The 8,049-nt window shown below is 42.1% G+C and overlaps 1 non-coding gene across 1 annotated transcript; it reads left to right on the top strand.

The window, feature by feature from the left end:
* The first annotated feature begins 3,109 nt into the window (after positions 1–3,109).
* On the top strand, positions 3,110–3,182 carry TRNAC-ACA. Its single transcript has one exon. It is a non-coding gene; the product is annotated as a tRNA-Cys (tRNA).
* The last annotated feature ends 4,867 nt before the right edge of the window (positions 3,183–8,049 follow it).

Raw genomic sequence — 8,049 nt, 5'->3', positions numbered from 1 at the left:
ACTTACTAAAACTTAATTCTGGATCTATACATACGATGATACACATGTGGATTCTATTTGTCTTTCTCACTGCAAAATCAGGGCCCCTTGGAATGTGAGGCAACCAGGTCAGAGGCCAACTCCTGTCTGCCTATAATTTCCCTGAGGACCAGCCTAGTCCAGGCTGGACACTCTTCAGAACAAAGAAACCTTATAAACCTTAAGCTTTGCCATCTGGGGTAAATTTGCTATGGTGCTTATCAATCACACTAATGTCCCAGTCTGCTTTCCTATACCTTCAAGCACATAGCACGTGTGTCAAATCAATATGCTAGATTCCCATTTTTTGTTTTTCTCTCTCTGATTATGATATTCTGGCTTATTCATATATTTATGTATAGCCACTAATACCACATTCTCACCTGCTCTTGGATTAGGCCCTAGCTATCAACAGGTTTTTCTAACTAGTGAATCCTGGTGCAATGTGAGAAAATGTAATGGCTGAATTTTTTGTTTGCTCATTTCATCAAATCTATCTGGCCAGGTAAATAAGCTGGCTCTCCTCAGGCCTACTTAAGTCACAGAACAATCTCAGGTCACATTAAATATAGTGCAAAATATATACAGCAGATATAAATTCTCAAAAGTGATACATTTTGATCACTAAATTGAAAATAAAATTATTTTTCCTACCTTTGTTGCCTGGTGATTTCATGAGTCTCTGGTTGCACTTCCTTCTGACTGTGCATCCTTTCTTTCTTTCATTTCTTTCTTTCTGTCTTTCTTTCTCTCTCCCTGCCCCCTTTATTTCTTTCTTTCTTTCTCTCTCCCTGCCCCCTTTCTTTCTGTCTTTCTTTCTCTCTCCACGCCGACGCCGATTTCTCTACACCACCGCTGCCTACACAGCCGCAGGCCAGGTGCGTGCAACGACTGCACAGGCCTTCTCCCTGACATCAATTATGACATCAGAGAGGAAGTTCCAAGCCAGACAGGCAGTGATTGGCTTGCCCAGAACTTCCTCTCCAACATCAGAATTGATGGGGGGGGTGAAAGGCTTGTACAGACGCTGCATTCACCTGATCTTTTGCTGCGTTGGCATTGGGGAAGCAGGGAGAAATCCTGGGATCCATGATCGACATTTTCGGCACAACTTTGGGACGCTCTTTCTGAAAGCAGGATATTATGGCATCCCGAAGCTGTGTTTGGGGACAATGGGACAGGCGATCTAAAAATGGGACAGTCCCGTTCAAAACGGTACGTATGGTCATATTAGCTATATATAGTGTTATAGTCTTGATATTATGGATTCTGGTAGGGGTACATCTTTCCCGGTTTGTAGGGAGCTTGATCATCTATTGAGGTAGGAGAGGTAATTTGTATTTTTTTTTGTTTCCGGTGGTTATAGCCTGTTGTTTGTAGGGGGGAGTAAGGTATTTTCCAAATAGATTTTTATGCCTTTATGAAAGTTTTGGTAGAAGGGGGTGTTCCTTAATTGTGCTGGTAAAGGATTCCACCATTTTGCTGCTAGGTATGGAAAGGTTGTAGAACAGGGGTGGGCAAACTTTTTGACTCATGGCCCACAATGGGTTCTTAAATTTGACAGAGGGGCCAGACCAAAAGAAGATAGATGGAGTGTTTGTGTGAACTAATATAAATTAAGGGCTCCTTTTACAAACCTCTCTAATGCCTGGATGACATCTAATAGTTGTAGCCAGGGGTTCCATTACTAATGCAAATAATATTGGAGATAGAGGACACTCTTGACATGTACCCCTATATAAAGAAAATGCTTATGGATATCCTCCATTTATTTTAATTCTAGAAGTTGGAGCTGAATAAAGAGCAGATATCCATTGTCTCATATTGGGACCAAATCCATAATATTCAAGCGTTTGTAACAGAAAACCCCACTCTACTGTCGAACGCTCTTGTACCTAACACGCTCCAGAAATATCAGCAAATATTTATACCTTAATACTCTAGACAACCTCTATTCAGTGGCATTCCAAAAGAGGGCTCCATGCCAGCTTCCTGAAACACAGATAAGAAAAAGGAAGCATTTCATAGTTCCCCTAGGACAGTGATTCCCAACCCTGTCCTGGAGGAACACCAGGCCAATCGGGTTTTCAGGCTAGCCCTAATGAATATGCATGAGAGAGATTTGCATATGATGGAAGTGATAGGCATGCAAATTTGCTTCATGCATATTCATTAGGGCTAGCCTGAAAACCCAATTGGCCTGGTGTTCCTCCAGGACAGGATTGGGAACCACTGCCCTAGGAGATACAGCGGTACAAGGGTACGTTCATGTCAGCCTTCTTTTTTCTTATAACATTATTGGCAAGTTGTAGCGCATTGGATAACGCATCTGATTACGGATCAGAAAATTTCAGGTTCAACTCCTGGTTGGATCGTGGTTACAAGGCACCCTTTTGTTCAATTGCAAAAATTGATCAAAAACCATCAAGGTTATATAATTCAGTAGCCCAACAGGAAAAAGTCATGTATCCCCTCACAGAGAAACAGAATATCCAAAAATCATGGAAATACAAACTTTATTCCCCTCTTCACAAATTCCCTGCTGTATACATCACACATATTAGCACTAGAACCTTTGTTACGAATAGATTAGTTTTTCTATGAATATTCTTTCAGGCTGATTCAGCTTCCTAACGTATCCCAAGAAGTCAAATAAAGAAACTACCAAGAACTCCACCAGTGTTATTCATATTTAATGAGTCCCACATATAGAAATATAGAATCTACCTGCTTATACCACATTACTGATCTATTCCGTTACAGATTTCTTGACAGAAGTTCAGCCACAATTTGTTCACATACATCAGGAAATTTCATCCAAATGTTTTCCTCCCATACGGAAAATCTCCCGATGCATTCCTTAAGATGACGTCCTTGAACCTAACACGCTCAGCAACTATTTATACCTTAATACTCTAGACAACCCCTATTCAGTGGCATTCCACAAGAGGGCTCCATGCCAGCTTCCTGAAACACAGATAAGAAAAAGGAAGCATTTCACAGTTCCCCATGGAGATACATCGGTACAAGGGTACGTTCATGTCACAGCCTTCTCTTTTCCTGTAACATTATTGGCAAGTTGTAGCGCAATGGTCCAGTGGCGCAATAGATAACGCATCTGACTACAGATCAGAAGATTCCAGGTTCAACTCCTGGCTGGATCGTAGTCCTAATGCACCCTTTTGTTCAATTGCAAAAATTGATCAAAACCCATCAAGGTTATATAATTCAGTAGCCCAACAGGAAAAAGTCATGTATCCCCTCACAGAGAAGCAGAATATCCAAAAATCATGGAAACACAAACTTTATTCCCTTCCTCACAAGATCCCTGCTGTATACATCACACATACTAGCACTAGGATCTTTGTTATGAATAGATTAGTTTTTCTATGAATATTCTTTCAGGCTGATTCAGCTTCCTAACGTATCCCAAGAAGTCAAATAAAGAAACAACCAAGAATTCCACCAGTGTTATTCATATTTAATGAGTCCCAGATATCAAAATATAGAATCTACCTGCCTATACCATATTACTGATCTATTCCATTAAAGATTTCATGACAGAAGTTCTGCCACAATTTGTTCACATACATCAGCAAATTTCATCCAAATGTTTTCCTCCCTCTATATTTCCTCGAAATATAGAATCTACCTGCTTATAATAATAATAATAACTTTATTTTATATACCGCAGTACAACAAACAGTTCAGAGCGGTTTACAGTGTAAGAGACTGTACATTTACAGCGAAGATACAATGAGGACTGTACATATTTAGTAAAAGGTGTTTATACAGCGAAGAACAATGTAGATTTGACATGCAAGAGACTGTACATATACAGCAGAGATATAAATAGTGGAGAGGCAGTGCGAGAGGCTTATAAAGAATAAAGCAGTGTTCAAAACCAATGCAGGGTGATGAATGTCAAGAAGACAACCAGTATCAATTACAGGATGGAAGTGTTTGATTATTTGGTGATGAGGGGGGTTCAAGAACTTTGTCGTAGAGGAAAGATTTGAGAGATTTCCTGAAGGATGAGTAAGATGGGGCAGATGAGATGAGGGTGGTCAGGCAGTTTGACCATCTGCCAGCTTGGTATGAGAGAGTTCTATTGAGGAATCTTATACCATATTACTGATCTATTCCATTAAAGATTTCTTGACAGAAGTCCAGCCACAATTTGTTCACATACATCAGGAAATTTCATCCAAATGTTTTCCTCCCATACGGAAAATCTTCCGAGGCATTCCTAAAGATGACGTCTTTGCACCTAACACGCTCCATAAATATCAGCAAATATTTATACCTTAATACTCTAGACCAGTGTTCTTCAACCTTTTTACACCCGTGGACCGGCAGAAATAAAAGAATTATTTTGTGGACCGGCAAACTACTAGGACTAAAATTTAAAAACTCAGTTTACGCCCCATCTCTGCGTGCTCGGTCCACGCAAACCATCTGATCCCATCTGCACAAGCCGCAATTATGATTTTATATTGAACGTATTTTATTAAAGTATAAAAAGAAACAATATTCTGAACAATTGTGATTTTATAAATACAAATATACAGAGCACGGACCAACAAAACCCCTGTCTCCCCTCCCCTTCACATATATCCCCTCTACTATCAAGAAAACTGAACAAGCCAAGTTATTATAGAATGCTACATAGAAATATCATGCTAACAGAATACTGCAGTCCCCAGTTATGTCTCTAGCAGGATATATATTTCAAATCTGATATATTCTAATGACAAAATAGAAATAAAATTATTTTTTTCTACCTTTTGTTGTCTCTGGTTTCTGCTTTCATCTTCTTTTCACTCTTTTCCTTCCAGCATCTGCCCGTTCCATCCAATGTCTGCCCTCTCCCCCTTCCATGTGTATCTGACTTCTTTCTATGCCCCTCTTCCCTGTCCATCCAGCCTGTTCCTCCTCTCTCCTTTTTACATCATTCATTCCAGCTTCACTGCCTTCTTCATTTTTATCTCTCCTACACCTCTCCTAGATCTAGCATCTTTATCCCTCTCTCATTTCTCTGCTGACCCCCTTTCCAGCATCAATGTCTCTCTACTTTCTCATTCCTCTCTCTCCCCTTTCCCTCATCTGATCTCTCCATTCCACCCTGACCCTCTTCCCCTCCTGTAATCTCCCTGCCAGCTGTTTCCTTCCTTTTTTCTTTCTCCCTTCCCTCCTTCCTTTTTTTCCCTTCTCCCTTCCCTCCTCCCTCTATCCAACATCCAACATTAACATTAAGTGGAGAAGGCTTCATCTAAGGCAAGGCAGATATTGGGTTGTATCAATAGAAGTTTCGTCAGCCGAAAGCCTGAAGTCATAATGCCGTTGTACAGGGCCATGGTGAGACCTCATCTGGAGTACTGTGTGCAATTCTGGAGGCCACATTACAGTAAAGATGTGCGCAGAATTGAATCGGTTCAAAGGACGGCCACCAGGATGATCTCGGGGCTCAAGGGTCTCTCGTACGAAGAGAGACTGAACAAATTGCAGCTCTACACTCTTGAGAAATGTAGGAAGAGGGGAGACATGATCGAAACATTTAAGTACCTCACGGGACGTGTCGAAGTGGAAGATGATATTTTCTTTCTCAAGGGACCCTCGGCCACAAGAGGGCACTCGCTCAAACTCAGGGGCGGAAAATTTCATGGCGACACCAGAAAGTATTTCTTCACAGAGAGAGTGGTTGATCATTGGAACAAGCTTCCAGTGCAGGTGATCGAGGCAGACAGCGTGCCAGACTTTAAGAATAAATGGGATACCCATGTGGGATCCCTACGAGGGTCAAGATAAGGAAATTGGGTCATTAGGGCATAGACAGGGGGTGGGTAAGCAGATTGGGCAGACTTGATGGGCTGTAGCCCTTTTCTGCCGTCATCTTCTATGTTTCTATGTTTCTATGTTTAACTCTCTTTCCATCCCTTTCCCTCCTCCCTTCCCAGCAGCATCTCTCCTTCTTCTCCCTTCCCTCTTCCCTCTATCCAACATTAACTCTCTTCCCATCCCTTTCCCTCCTCCCCTCCCAGCAGCATCTCTCCTTCTAATTCTCTCCAAGTCCAGTAACAGCTCTCTCTTTATGCAGCATCTTCCCAGCCTCCTACAGTGGCTTCCTCCCCTTCCAGCAGCTCTCAGTACTTGCCTGCAGGAAGTTGCCGGTAAATCACTGCCCTGGCAAGTAGGAGAGCTGGTGGGAGGGGAGACAGCCACTGTGAAGGCTCCCCAGGATCTTGCTCGCACACGCTGACCATCTCCCTCCACCTGCACCTGTATCTGCAGCTCTCTCCATTCTACTCGCGACTTCCCCGCGGCCCTCTTCAGCAACTCGGCAGGGGCGGCGGTCAAGACAGGCTGCCGACATCGGGACCTTCACTCTCTGAGTCCCGCCTATTTTGTTTCAACTTCCTGTTTCCTAACAGGCGAGACTCAGAGAGGGAAAGCCCCGACGTTGGCAGCCTGTCTTGATCACCTGAGGCTGGGAGGAACATTAGTCAGGAGGAACCGCAGTCCAGTGGCGTACCTAGGGTATGTGGCACCCAGGGCCCATCATTTTTTGACACCCCCCCCATGTAAAAAAATATTTTTTGTAATGACCATGAAACTGAATAAATGGTCAGAATAGAAACAGGCAGTGAAAATTTTCTTATATTCCAAACATAACATAACACAAATTATGTCTGAATTGTCATGACATCAGAAGTACATATGGAGTAGTTGCAGGTGATGCTTGGGACAGTTCTGATTGTGTTAGTTCGGTTTTATGTGTTTTTTGAAAAGAAGGGTTTTTATTTCTTTTTGAAGGTTTTGTAGTCTGTGGTCGAGGTCAATAGGTTGTAGAGTTGGGGGTCGAGTGTTGCAGCTCGAATGGCTAGGAGATTGTCGAACAGTTTTTTTCTTTTGACGTTTTTGGTTGGAGGGTGTGTGAATGGTGCGTGAGTTCTCCTATGTCTGTTTGAGGTAGATTGAATTATTTAGCTGAAGAAATTAGTTACCCCCTCATCCCACACACATTAATTCTCTTCCATTTTTGTTCCCATTATTAAAAACACTGATAAGTTCCCAAAAAAAAATACATTAAAATAAGAAGTGAAAACAAAGGCCCCTACAGATGAGAACATAATATAAGAATAGCCTAACTGGGTCAGACCAATGGTCCATCATGCAAAGTAGCCCATTCTCATGGTAGCCAATCCAGTACAAAACCCAAAGAGTAGCAACATTCCATGCTACCGATCTAGGGCAAGCAGACACTTCCCCCATGTCTTAATAACAGATTATGGACTTTTCCTCCAGGAATTTGTCCAAATCTTTCTTAAAACCAGCTACACTATCTGCTTTTACCATAACTTCTGGCCACTTCATTTTTAAGTTTAGATCTTTCCTTTCAAACAGAGACCTTGCTAGATGTCACATACAGCACAAGGTAACTTCACATGGACTTAGCTGTGCAGGAAATGTGAATCTCCTCATACACCCACCATATAGTGCAAAAATGTGCAAAGGTCTGGTTTTTTCTTTCGATCACTACATAGCCTAATGCCACACAAGCAGCGCTGTTACAAACATATTCTGTAGGTCAATGCTAAGGATAACAAAGTTTCCTTCCTTGGACCAGAAGGAGATACTGATAAACCACTGGAAGAGATCCCAAAACAACACCCAAAGACCCACTCAGTGTGTGAACCAGTTGAGTAGAGTGGACTAACTGGGGGGTGGAAATGGGCCCGGAGTTTGCTCAGCAGAATTTCCCAGACCACCTCTTCCTCTCAACACATTGACACGCTGCCACCACCACCACTAAGAACACCTCACTGGGTAGGCCAGCTATGCTATAAACTTTATAAAACACATTATTATATTTTCTTATAAAGCACATATTTTAACTGAGCTCTCTGACATCCTCAGCCTTTCCATTCACAAAAATAGAAGGAAGAAAAGTTCCCATTTCCTGCTGTCTCATGTCCCCAGCCTATACAATATTTTTTTTCTGCAGACCCTTCAAAAGTCTGACCAAATCCT

The sequence above is a fragment of the Geotrypetes seraphini genome, chromosome 2, assembly GCF_902459505.1.
Source record: "Geotrypetes seraphini chromosome 2, aGeoSer1.1, whole genome shotgun sequence".
Taxonomy (NCBI): Eukaryota; Metazoa; Chordata; class Amphibia; order Gymnophiona; family Dermophiidae; genus Geotrypetes; species Geotrypetes seraphini.
This window is presented reverse-complemented; position numbering and strand designations above follow the sequence as displayed.